Below are 14148 nucleotides of genomic sequence, written 5' to 3'. Positions count from 1 at the left end.
AGTCCTAGCTTATAGTTTACATTTTATTACATACAGTGATTTTAATATTTTAAACCCATTTTTAAGAAAGAAAAATTAATACTCAAATACATGATATAGATATATTTAGCACTTAAAAATATAAATACTTGTTATTTTGTTGACAAGTATTAATACAAATATTAATAGTTGACAAGTATTAATACAGGTATTAATACAAATTTGACAAAACTTGTTTTAAGCGAATGGGTTGTGGAACGAATGGCTTATTCAAATGATATTAGCATAAATGAGTTTACGCACACCTGGGACAGCTAATGCTCCAGAGAGGAAGGCTGAGTTTGTATGTCGTATAAGAAAATTAAATTTCTTTATTACGATCATACAGAAGGCCCCCTTATACAGGGTAGATATTCATTTATTTTAAATAAGCCATATGTACTTTAATCCCATTCTTCGAAAAACAAGCTAAGTCAAAGATAGTAGTTTATTTAGAAGGCTAGCTTCTCGCTAAGATAAACATTGGTTATTCAAATGAAAACGTAAATGAGTATATGCTATGCCTTTGTCAGTGGAAGCTCCAAAGAACAATTCATACTGTTCATTAAATATGGTCTTATTATCCTAATGTTTCAAAGAGTCAAACTCAATAAATTGGAGATCGAAGCGGAATATACATATTATAATATCGTTGTTTGGGAAAGAGAACGTAGTCTGTATAATGACTTGCGTTAAGTTAAAAATTATGTTGATATGATTTTTTTAAAATTGAGTATTTGAAAAAAATGTTTAACTTCTTATAACATGAAGATATTTAATAATATAATTCAATCAATATTTTTAAGTTTTCCTACAAAATTTATTACTTTTAAATAAAGGATTTTCGACTTCCTCTAACGCTGTTCACTTTAGTATTATATGTTTAATCAATCTGGTTACTTTAACATAAAACTATTTCAACATATAAAGAATTAGATTTTGTATTCTACGTAAATATACATTATATATATTAATTGGCAATACTGAATAGTTAATGCAAATATATCTTAATATCATAGAAAATTTAAATTCACTAAATGTATTTATCAGCAGTTCAATTATTGTAGGATCGAAATCCCATCTTATAATATATATATATATATATTTGACCCAAATCATGATACGTGACTGTGAAACGCAATACTGAGTTTGTGTATATATATATTGTGAAAGGCAATCTAGTAACATTATTCATATATTAAGATACAACGTGTTAGAAATCAGGGAACTGAGATCGGAAGTTGTTGCGGCGAGGGCAAGCGTCTTGAGAATGCCACTTACTGCGATTTTAGGAAAGAATCCTAACTTATATTGCTTAGCAATGAGTCTCATTGTTGCAACAATGAGGATCTTACAATACTCAATGCACTTTTGTCGCATTGTTCGGTTATGACGTGCTTTTCTTTGTTACGTGTTGTATTGTTGTGATGCATGCAATGTTGTCAGATCTGAAGATCAAAAAGTAGCGAGGCTGTGCTTTAAAAGTATTGAATTTGCACTATTTGTAGCCCAAACATAAAAAATGTATTATTTTGCAGCTATAGTTTTACTAACCACGTACTTCGATTAGTAGACACACCTACAGCTGGAAATGCGTCAGATGTCTAAGTTGCAAAGATCAAGCGACGACCACAGTTTAGAACTGTTGGCAATGGGATGTTACGACATACTCCATAGTACGTCATTAGCAGTAGAACAGCAATGTTCAAAGACCTGGACAGACGGTCATAGCATGAAATTGGTGGCTTTTCTGATTTCCAAGAAGGCATTGTCAGTTTTGTAGGCTCTGAAACAGGCCCGTAGCCAGCCTAAAAATTTAGTGGGGGGGGCGGTAGAAGTTAGGGGGGCCCGACCCAATCATATTATATTTCATCACCATATTATAGTTCACTTGCAAGCCTACCGTGAAATTTTATAGGGGCCAGCCAAAATTTAGGGGGGACGGCCCCCTCTTGCCCCCCCCCCCCGTGGATACGGGCCTGCTCTGAAATAGACTGTACAACTTTCACTGTGCTTTTCCACTGTTATTCCTCAGTTCTTTAATTAGTTTACTAAAGTCTTTAAATGGGAGCCACGAATTTTGAAAGTTTTTATTTTACTTATTCCACAGACGCATTATTTTAATATGGATAATGCAGTAACAAAATTAAATTTGCACTTACACGTTTACACGGCTCCATTGCACTACCAGACGGTCAGTGATACTGCAACAGCGCGAATTCAAGAAAAGTCTAATGTTGTCAGATATGGAGATTAAAAAGTATTAACACAGGAATCCAACTAGTATCGAACATTTTTTACTAACACTATCCCAGATAGCAGAAACAGCTTGTCACAAGCATGATATAAGGTTGTCGTGACAAGGATATAAGCTTGTTCCAAGCTTGTTATGACAAGTCTGGAAGCGTATATCAATGCTGATTCAAGCGACGAAGTTGACAGGCGACAAGCATATTATAGGCTTATAGTGTAAGATTGTTTCAAGCTTGTCAGCTCAAGCTTATTTCAAACTTGTTACATAAAGCATGCTACAGGCTTGTGATCTCAAGTCTTTTTCAAACTTTGTACGTAATGCTTGCTACAGGCTTGTTACCTCAAACTAATTTCAAGCTTTCCATTTCAAGCGTAGCACATGCTTGATATGTCTCGTTTATTGCAAGCTTCACAGTAAAGCTTGATACAAATTTATTTCTGCACGTGAGAAAATTATTCAACTGGTTGGCGTTATGTATAATATTTGATGTGAAGGTTAGTATAATGCTCAATGTTTAAGTTACATAAATGATGATTCTTTTGCCATCTGAGGTTGTTTGGATATTGGCATTCTTTTAAATATATATAGGGGAAACCATACCATACTTACCACACTTGCCATACTAACTATTACTTACTATTACTATTAATAGTAAACATAGTAGTAAGCTATGGTTTCTACAATATTTTTAAAAGAATGCCAATAAAGTGGTGGCAATATCCAAACACCGTCAGATGGCAAAAGAACACACACCATCATTTATGTAACTTACACACTGAACATTATACTAACCTTCACATCAAACATTATACATGACGCCAACCAGATTAATCATTTTCTCACGTGCAGAAATAAATTTGTGTCAAGCTTTACTGAGGAGCTTGCAATAAACAAGACATATCAAGCATGTGCTCCGCTTGAAATAATAAATTGTAATAAACACTATATGCCAAAGAATTAAATTGTAATAGACACTATGGCCCAAATCTTATGATTTGAATTGGCCTGTGAAACATGAAGTAATAGTCAAAGAGGCCCAGATAAAATCTGTATTGGCCTGGTCCTGAGACGTACCACACCATGCCTTTCGCGAGAAATGAAGTGCCAAATCTCTTAGACTACTCACCAATCCTACAGATGGCTCCAATTTCTAAACAATCGACAAACGTCAAGCGCTTTGAACCAAGCTTGAAATAGGCTTAGTAGAAAGTTGATAAATTCAAGCTTCTTTTTAAGTTAAAAGCAAACTAAAATAAACGTTGATTGTCGCTTGTCGCATCAACTGTACATTGCTAAGCCAAAATCAAGGGAAAGCGAACCTTGATTTAAGCTTACGTGCTATCTGGGATTGTTCGTTATGAATAGAACATTTAACAAGAAAAACTTTTATTGTAAATAATACTAATAATCTAATCTCTAATCTCATATATGAAAATAAGAAGGTAGTGCATTCCTATGATTTATAGAATGCAGATAACTAAAAGTAGCGTGTCGCCAAATTTGAAATTTTGGTACCCAGGGCACTTAAAAATCGCCCAATTGGCTACTTGTAGTCCACTTTGGAATCAGTGCATGTATGTAAGAAGTCTTTAGTGTCAAAGAGTCACAGAGAAAAGGTTAGAAATTGCTGGGTCGATGGCATCGGTTCCGGGGATACGGGTTATTACTATTTACGGAATGCCAGTCTAAATTAAATTATTTACAATGACTTCCATCTTAGGGTAATTTCTTTTCTTAATGGTGAATGCTTTGAAAGAGCAAACAAAACGTTTAGCAAATATGTAGGAAAAGTTTGAAAACAAGAAAACGAAGAACTAATACTTTTGAGATCTGAAAACCTAATCCGGATATGAGAATTATTATCTAGACTGTTTTGTTGTATTATTCAAGCGTTTCTGTGGGATTCTTTTAATATCGATTGCAAAATCTTTGTTGTAAATAAGAATATAGTATGTACTCTGTTCAGATTATTTTGTGTGTAAACAGGATAGTGTTTTTCACGCGCTACGCTAGGCAACTGTTTTAAGTTGGTCACAAGGAAGCAAATGAGATTAGGTTTACATCGAAGTTACACCACTCGAGTATGACGTATTATCATAGGGAGTCAAGGTGCAACAAAACGAGACCTGCGGGGCTTCTAATCCCCTTCGCCTTCTGACGCTCCCTCAACTAAGTGATTCGTAAGGTAAGTAAATAAACTTTTCCTCAATGAAGTTGTGTGTAAAATATTTTTCCTACTCCCACTGCCACCGGCACCCCCCTCCCCGTTTTTATCTCCTAACTACCCCCTACAATCCCTCGCTTCGCGAGGGCCACACTTCTCACTCTCATGTTGGTTTGTAACATCATTATTTATAAGGGCTATCAGAAATCTCTAGGTAGATGGTGGAACAATCACAATTTAGTTGTGCGCATTATATATTACGTACAAGCAGTGTTTTTCAGAAACAACGCTCCGGGGATACAAACTTAGTATTCCCGCTGGGCACTGCTGTACTATTCTTTATATTTTTATATTATTATATTAAACGGAAAGTTCCCAGGCAAATTTCATGTAGAAAGTAGGGATATTGAACTCACAACAGCCGTAAAAAAATTTGTTTTTAAATAATGGTTATACCGGCTAAGCTACAGAAGACATCGATGATGAGAATAAAATAAATATTGGAATAAAGCAAGTGGGAGGAAGCGGAACCCGGAGAAAACCTAGACACCTAGGTTATTGGATATTGTTATTGGATATAAACTCACTTAAATAGAGGGGGCCGCGGTGGCTCAGTGGTAGAGCGTTCACCTCTGGTGCTAGGGGTCTCGGGTTCAAACCCTGCTCTTTGTGGTGGACAAACACCGTGGTCGTGGGTTCTCTCGGGGTTCTCCCGTTTCCTCCCACTTTCTTCATTCCACCATTTCATTCATCTCTCATCATCACCGTCTCCTTTAGCCTAACCGGCATAACCGTGGGACGTAAAACTCAAAAATTTCATTTTTTTTCACTTAAATAGAGGGGCCCTGGTGGCTCAGTGGTTGAGCGTTCACCTCTAGTACGTGGGGTTCCTGGTGCATCCCAGCTCGCGCCAAGTGAGCTTTGTGGTGGACAAACACAGTGTGCGTGGGTTTCCTTGGTGATCTCCCGTTTCCTCCTACTTCCTCCTTTAGCCTAGCTGGTATATGCGTGGGACGTAAAACTTAAGAGTTCATTTAATTTCCATTTTTTTCCACTTAAATAAAGTCCTTCAAGGGACATTTAAAGCGATCACTTTAAACTTAAATTTTATGAATGACGAAAGAGATGAATTCGTTAATATGCAAATTATGATTCCCAGGAAGCGAACAAAAGTTAACAATAATTTAATCTTAATTTACTTTATATTGGTATTAATTAATGTACTCGGTTTGTATTCCCCATTAAACTAAATATAAATATAATTTCGTCACAATAATAAAATTTATAAAATTGTTATAAAATATTAAGCCTGCAGGCTGCAATGCTGAACTTAAGAAAATTCTGTACATTTATCCATGCATAATACATCATCAATTGTTGGCAACCCTGAAGTGCGATAGCTAGGAAATGTGCATCTGTAATAGCTGTAAATCTGACAAATTATATGGTGATTAAGGGTGACTATATATGTCTGTGTGTGTGTTTGTTTTCCACTAACAAGGTATCTACTTTACTTTAAAATTATAAGGGAACATCTAATCAGATTTATTATTTAGAGTATTTCAGGCATTAAGCAGTTAATTATATCAGAATTAATTAAATAGTGCTACAAAGTTGAAAACTTCTTTTCCATCATGCAAATATGCAAGTACATAGTACAACATACACGTAAGCGACTCTTCACAAAATTTCGCAATTTCATACAGCAATATTATTATTCGAGTGCATTAGGGGAAGACCTTTAGGTTTGTTATTAATGCCGAGTGGCCATTGGCGACCCTATGCCCAGGATAATTAGCTCAGAGGACCAGAAACTAACGTTGCGGACATGTGTTTCTGATGTGTGTGTAATTGCAAGTTGCTCTTCCCGTCACACAGTCTTACCCCCTCCCACAGTCTACCTCGCACCATGGATATGGGAAGGGAAGGAATGTGTTATGTTATGGGCAGGAGGAGTTTAGGAGGAAGGGAACTTTGGGATGTTGTTGCAGTAGGTGGAGTATCATGATGCTACATTGCGTTTACGTGCACCAGATGTGTACCGCTTCTTCTTCTGTTCCCGATGGTTTTTCGGTGACGATGGGGGTGGTAGTGGGGGGGGGATAGTTAGTTGAAATATACGAACTGAGATAGTGGAGGGATGTCGTCACCTGCCCTCATGTACTAAAATTCTATCCTATGCTGTTTTTACCTACAAAAATTCCTAGTGTGTTCGTCCTTGCGAGAAAATAATTAGTGTCATTCCTTGCATTAGAACGAACTTGAAATAGGCACAGTGTAAAAAAAATCAAGCAAAAGAGACGTGGGCCGTGAAGTCACTTTAAAATATTTCATTGTGTTTGTCATTACGTATATCAACTGCTACTGAGTTACACACTTCCATTTTATTCCTTTGCTAATTGGGATTAAATCAACTTAGTATCTTTTAATCATGAGATTTTGAAAAGTTTCCACGTGTTAATATTTCTGATACTTACCGCAACATTTTTTTTTATTTATTTTAAAGTTGTTTTTACGACTCTGCAAGTCCTTTAGTGTATATCTTTCCGTTCGTCTATTGACAGAGATAACAGCTAAAATGATAAGATATAACAATATTATATTTTGATACGGGTAAGCACCCGCAGAACAGATTCTAGCTCTATCTCATCCCGCCATTGAAAATGAACGTAAAAGAAAAGTTTACCAGTTTTGGTTTCAATGTTGATTCGGGCTGTCCCGGTTGTCCGGGCTGAGCTATTTTCTATTTAGTTTAGGTCTAGTCTAAACTTTGCGTTATCTTTCTATATACATCTAGTTTAAGCTATTTTCTATTTAGTTTAGGTCTAGTCTAAACTTTGCGTTACCTTTCTATATACATCTAGTTTAAGCTATTGTCTATTTAGTTTAGGTCTAGTCTAAACTTTGCGTTATCTTTCTATATACATCTAGTTTAAGCTATTGTCTATTTAGTTTAGGTCTAGTCTAAACTTTGCGTTATCTTTCTATATACATCTAGTTTAAGCTATTTTCTATTTAGTTTAGGTCTAGTCTAAACTTTGCATTATCTTTCTATATACATCTAGTTTAAGCTATTTCTATGTAGTATAAACATACTCTAAGTGTTTCTGTGAGTTACGTTTTCTTGTAAATAGTGACAGGGGTAAAAGCGATCTGAAAAGGTAAGGGAACGAAAGACTTCATGCTGTCCCCTGTGCCTATCTTTGCCCATTGTAATTTTCGTAGGAAGCGAGCTACGTATAGATAATTTTGTTGAAGTTGTTGAACAACATCTTCCCTCTCTCTTATCCCTCTGTTTTATCCCTGCCTAGTGTAAGATATCTTTAGCTACTCTAGATTGAGATCTAGTCTGACCTATCTTCTATGTAGTATGGGTCTAGCCTAAGCTGTCTCGTATCTAGTTTCAGTTTAATTCAAGACACCTTCCATTACTGAAAATTTAAAGTAAATGTTTAATGAAGGAAGCATTAATGGGAATTAGATATTTCAAGATGGGAGACTATATCATTAACAAGATCAGGTATGTAGATGACATGGTTATTATGAAGAACTACAGGAGATGATGGACAAAATAGGTGAAACTGAGAAAATATATGGAAAGGAAATTAATATCGAAAAATCGAAAATCCTGAGAATATTTAGTAGAAAAGTGCCCTTAGATTAGAACAAAGAGAACCTTAAAAGGTCGATTATTTCAAACTTCTGAGAAGTACGGTGTTTTGACGAGAGATGTTTACTGCACCAAAGAGATCAGGTCAAGCATTGCCATAACCAAAAGAAGCATGCAACAAGAAATGGTCCATATATATATGGAGTATTGGACTGTATGGTTCAGAGACTTGAAAATTACGGAAGTTAGAGAAGAAAGAAGATATATTTAGAGAATTTCGAAATGTGTGTTGGAGGAAGATGGAGAAGATAAAATGAAAAGAGTAACAAACGAAGATGCTTTAGAAAGGACAGGAGAGAAGAGGACGCTTCCAGCCAGGACTCTTAATTAGTATGAAGGCCAATTGGCTTGGACATATGTTACGAAGAAATTGTCTTCTTTATAGCACCACAGAGAGTAAGATGAAAGGAAAACGAGAAGTGGGAAGAAGAAGAAGAAGAATAAAACTTATCGATGATTTGAACAATAGATGAAAAAATCGGGAATTAAACGATTAAGCTGAAGATCGAGAAGAACCATTTCCAGAGCCAAACCTTAAAAAATAACTCATTAGTTCTAGGATTTGCCAACAGACAGAATACTTATAATAATAATAATAATAATAATAATAATAATAATAATAATAATAATAATAATAATAATAATAATAATAATAATAAAATTTAGCTTAAGCTTTCTGTTATCTAGCATATGTATACTTTAAACTATCTCCTCTGTACTTTAGATTTAGTCTAACTTTCTTCTGATCTAACACATCTTCCGATTGGTTTTCTTGGTCTACTTTTCTTCTTCTGATTGGTTTTCTCCGATCTAGTCTGTCTTATGGCTATGTTATGTCTAGATCTAGCCTGACCTATCTTGTATTAAGACTAGATCCAATCTAAGATTTCTATATTTAGTCTCTATTGTATCTTATGTCTAATATAGGTCAAGACTATTCTATCTTCTAAGCAGTCTAGGTCTAACCTAAGTTATCGCCAGTCTGAATAGTTTGGTGTTCCACATACCATGTAGAAAATGCTTTTACTGCAGTTGTATAGAACTAATCAAGTGAAGGAAAAAGGTACCTAACACGCTGGAGTTTTACAATATTCGAAGGTTTTCCATTTTTATCTGTGTATATTCATATAGTAAACTCCTTTTTAAAGTTCATAGATTCACGATCTGTCTTCACTTCTTCTATACTTTTATTTTTATTTTGAAAACAATGTTCGATTTAGCCACACTCATCCACGAGGTAAGCTGTTCAAGTAGAGTGTTTTAAAAGCAAAACATTCCTTTATTTTTTAGAGCTTGCTTCTATATCTATCTATCTATCTATATATATATATATATATATATATATATAACGTTTTGATGATTTTTGTAAAATTTAAAAAGCTTTTTGGTAAAAGGTGTAATTTGGCCATTTGGCCAGTTTCTCTGTCATGTTTAGATAATACATCCACGTATCCATTGAAAAATATGTCTGTGTGATTCAACACATGAATAAAATCAATACTATAACATAAATTCGTAAAATCCCCATAGGATAATTTAACGTTTCTATTGTTTCAAGTGATTTCTTTCTACTCCAGTTAGTTGTTGTTAGTGCTTGAAGTACACTGAAAGAGTCTGAGCACATGCATGGCCTCTTTATTTTAAGATTTTTGATTAGTTAAAGCACTTGTGTCGTATACCAAAACGCCTCTCCTTCAAACGTTGAAGTGTTAATAGGTAGCTTCAATTGTATAACATTTGATTTGGTCAATAACTTTGACTATTTATTTCCTGACTATTAGAAAAATAACAACAAGTAACTCCTCCAGGGATTTCTTGAGTTTTCTATTCAAAGCTCAAGATGTATATTCCAACGCTTCTATAATTCAACTTTTCTTCTTCTTAAAAAAGTTTAAGCTCTGATCAAGCATACTCTGATCTTTCCCAAAGAACATGCAGAATTCGAATATAATTAACAAACTGACTGACATACCAAGTGCTACATTGCAAAATAAAAATAAACAATGAGCAATTAACAAAAGTAAACACCGAACGATCAATACAAAATTAGACATTACTGCTGTATCGCCGGATCACAGGAAAATAAAAAAAAGAACTATATTATTTAGTTTCTTCCCTAAAATACTAGGCTGTGACCCTGAAACACTTGGTAGTGATTATTGTTTGAAATACATTGTGGACTTATGACATAAAAACTAGTGCATAAAACACGAACCAACTTGTGGTAGGTGTCCACTAAAAAGCACGAATGCTATCTAACCGAGTCAATGCAGAAGGGCAGCAGGGCGACCCGAGCGGCAGCGAGAGGGTGCGTTCGTAAGAAGCAGGCGCGTCAGCGGCCGTGGGTATAGGCATAAACGAGGATAGTGGAAGAATACTTTATATGCCATAAAATACATGACTCATATGTTGCACAGCTTTGGGCAAGATACTAAATGCCATCCAGAAAATTACCAAAATTTACTAAATTAGGTTAGATTCATTAATTTTGGTTAGACGTTCCTCTTCTTTTCCGTAGTTTCAATTCGTTTCCTCACTTACGATAAACTGTTTACCTGTTTAGTAGACCATGCCTTTCACTCAATTACAACAACTGACACTCCTTTTTTTTTCTTATGTAACTCGATAAAACTCAAACACGGTATGTCACATTGTCATTTACGCGCCATATGCACACTGCTTTTACCATAAATCATAAGATGTGTAGCTCTCCGCCTCCACATCGCACCCCTTCAGAAAAGGAAACTTTCTTATTTTATATATAAATAAAACCCATCCCAGAGTTTGGAGCTCTTAAAGTAGCTCCAAGTAGCAGTATTAGAACCCACCGCCCCCCAGATGTCCGTTCTGGATCAGCCCCTGCTCATAAACCAAAATAAATGCTTCAATTTATCTGGTAAATTTTCTCAAATTGGTCCGTCGATACAGCAGTTAAACCCAAAATTAAAAATTTACTGTAACTTTTTACTAGTGAGGCGTTAGAAAAGTTTTGGTCACCTAAATTGTTAAAAAAAAAATTTCAGCACCGTTAAATGACACAATGGAGAACGTTTCGCGAACAGTAACTTAGAGAGAAATCTTAAGGGAATCTATGATCAAAAAATCCAAACAACGTCTGTAGATTAGTTGAAACTCGTTAACAGAAGGCAATAGCATAAACCAAGTTTATTCTTTCTTTAAATAAAGAAATCCAAATAGGGTAAATTTTTTATATATATTTAAAAACGTAAAAAGCAAGAACTTTTTGAATAATAGATGAAAGGGAAAGCAAACGTCGAGTCGTTTTCAACAGTAAAAATTTATCAGAAGAAAACTAGAGAACGCATTTTTCACTTTCACTCTTCCGAATGCTGATAGCGTCTTTTTCCGTCATTTATAAGTTCGCATCAGTAAGCACACTTATAAAAAGAATACCATCGTTTAAGCAGTAAGCGAAAGAACTACTTGGCTGAAAGAAAGAACGAAAGAAAAAATAGCATTAAACTATTTCTTAATGATGGTAATTTGGTTTTTGCTATCCTCTTTATTTTTCTGAACGCTAGATGTCGTTATGTGTCTGTTCTTTGTGACTGATTTTATTTGCTCATAGATGGCATTACTGTTCCTTGTGTACTTTTTTTTGCCTTCCTATTTTCTTCTATGCTTTTCACCGTTTTCTTATCTCTGTTTTTTTTTCCCTTTAACTACTTCTTCCGTTTCTTTTTCTTTTTCTGAGAAGATGGATATTTTAGCATTTCAAAACATTCACACTTCAATGTCAGAATAATTTTCCCATTAATAACTTTGATATATAATGTAAAAATATATATGTGAGATCAAAAACAACTATTACCATGTGATTCTGAGAGCTAACTGAAAAATGCCATTTGCCTGAATTTTGATCTAATTTTCTCTTTAGTTATTTCTTGGTTGCTACAAGCGAGGTTTAGAAATATATACTTTGTTGAAATGAAAATGACATGTTGAATTGAATGTCTTACACAATGTCCCAGGAAAGATTTGATTTGAGTTTAGTGCCAATTTCAGCAGTGAGGCTATATGAGACGCGGATCTATAGCTTAACGTGGGTTCCGTACACATATGAGCAGTGGTGGATTTAGTTTTGATGGGGCCCTAAGCTATTGAAAGGGGCCGTTTATGCTTTGGGGGCCCTTTATACATCAAGCTTTCATTTTCAGCGACAAAATGTCGTCGTTTTTTAGGTTTGAATATATGCTATATGCTAATTTACATACCTAATGCATATCTAAATAGAAACAAGGGTCCCTGTGAAATGGGAGCTCCATTATATGTGGGGATGAATAACAAAATCCTCATTACAAGTAAGGCTAAGAAATAGAGCCCTATTACTTGTTTCATAAAAGACTAGTAAAGAACAAGGGCGCCCATGTTGTGGTTTCCAAGGGGGGCAAGCATAAGAGACATTTCAAATGTAGTCTCAAATTTTGTGGTAACTATTCTAAAAAAATCTATTGGGTTTTCGATCTTCCGAAGCACAATTTCCTCTGAAGGGGGGGGGGGCAAGCGCCCCCTTTCCCCCTGATGGCCGCCCTTGGTAAAGAACAATACAAAACATCGTTGTTGTATGTACGTTTTATCTTATTTGCTTTTTCTTGTTATTTAGAAATTACACTACAATCAGTGTTTTTTTTCTTTAAATTCTTTTTGGGCCCCCAAGCGAGTGGGGCCCTAAGCTATAGTTTGTTTAGCTTATACGGAAATCCGACACTGCATATGAGCAAATACCAGGAAGCGAACCTGGGTCTTACGCAAACCAAAGTTGCGTACGCTAATGGCTTAGCCACAACGGAGCTCTATCGCTGATTAGAAAATCGAAACGTTTTCTAGAAAATTGCACTCTATATAAGATGATATTTCATGTCATGCTAAGGAGTTTCGTTTCTAAGATAATAAACCTGTTATTTATAAAAGATGGAAAATAAATAGTGTGTATGTATATAGAACTTAGTGTTGGTTTTAGCTTACTTACCCTAACGTAACAACATAGTGTCACTAGTAGTAAAGCAAGGAAGAAAGCATGATGGGTCAGTGGTAGGCGGTATGGTATAGTCAAGTAGTCTAAGACGTGAGGTTGCTGTTCGTAAGGTGAAAACTACCGTATATTTAAGTTCACTGAAAATCAGACACATTTGTACCCTACACGTCAGAGGTAAGAAATAAACTGAAACCAGTCTGTAGTTTCGGTAATGAAACCAGAAGCAAAAAGTGTATTGCCTACACATTAGCTTCATTTTGTCAGCGTAGGATGATTGTAAGGGTACCCAGGGAGCCCAAATTCTATTTTGTTTTATATTTTTAAGATTTTTGTTTTTTCTTCTTCTTCTATGAATAAGGAAGGAATTGCACAAATGTTACCTCATTAGAATCAGTGTTCGATAAGATTTCCAACGAGGTATAAATCATTACCCTATGATAATTAGGAAAGTCACCAGGGCCCCCGACGTGAGGGTCTACAATTTCGTTTAAATCTCTGCCCGGTGTAAGAAAGTTTAATCTTAAGGTAACATCTTCATTTTCACGTACTGTCCATCAACGGTAATCTTTTTCATCCCCTCCCTCTTTTCTTACCAATGTGCTTTCTATCACACGTCTCTCGTGATACAATTCACTCTTGGTCAATGACGTCACCAGTTTCTCTCTTCGACATTTCAATTACCGGTGAAAAAAATCTTTTTTCCGCTACCATTTCCAACACTTATCCCAACCTGGCTTCTTCAATGATTCCCCTGCTACAATACTTTCTTCACTTCTATTTTGATTTCAAAGTTTAAAAAAATTAGATGGGCCATGTGCTAGAAATGGGCAATCCTTATTAATTATTTTCTTTTAGGGTATTACTTAATCCTAACAAACCACAGCGAAAGATTCGTAGCTAAGACTTAAGAAATTTGAATAATTCGTCTGTAGTAATGAAATGCTAATTCTTTGTTAGGGAATGTTGTTCTTATGATAGAATTCAGTTGCATTACTTCTTAAAGGGATAAGGGACAAAGGTGCAAGAAGGGTTTAGGGTTTCTAGAA

Source organism: Thermobia domestica, chromosome 4, assembly GCF_964235325.1.
Source record: "Thermobia domestica chromosome 4, izTheDome1.hap1.1, whole genome shotgun sequence".
Lineage (NCBI taxonomy): Eukaryota > Metazoa > Arthropoda > Insecta > Zygentoma > Lepismatidae > Thermobia > Thermobia domestica.
This window is presented reverse-complemented; position numbering follows the sequence as displayed.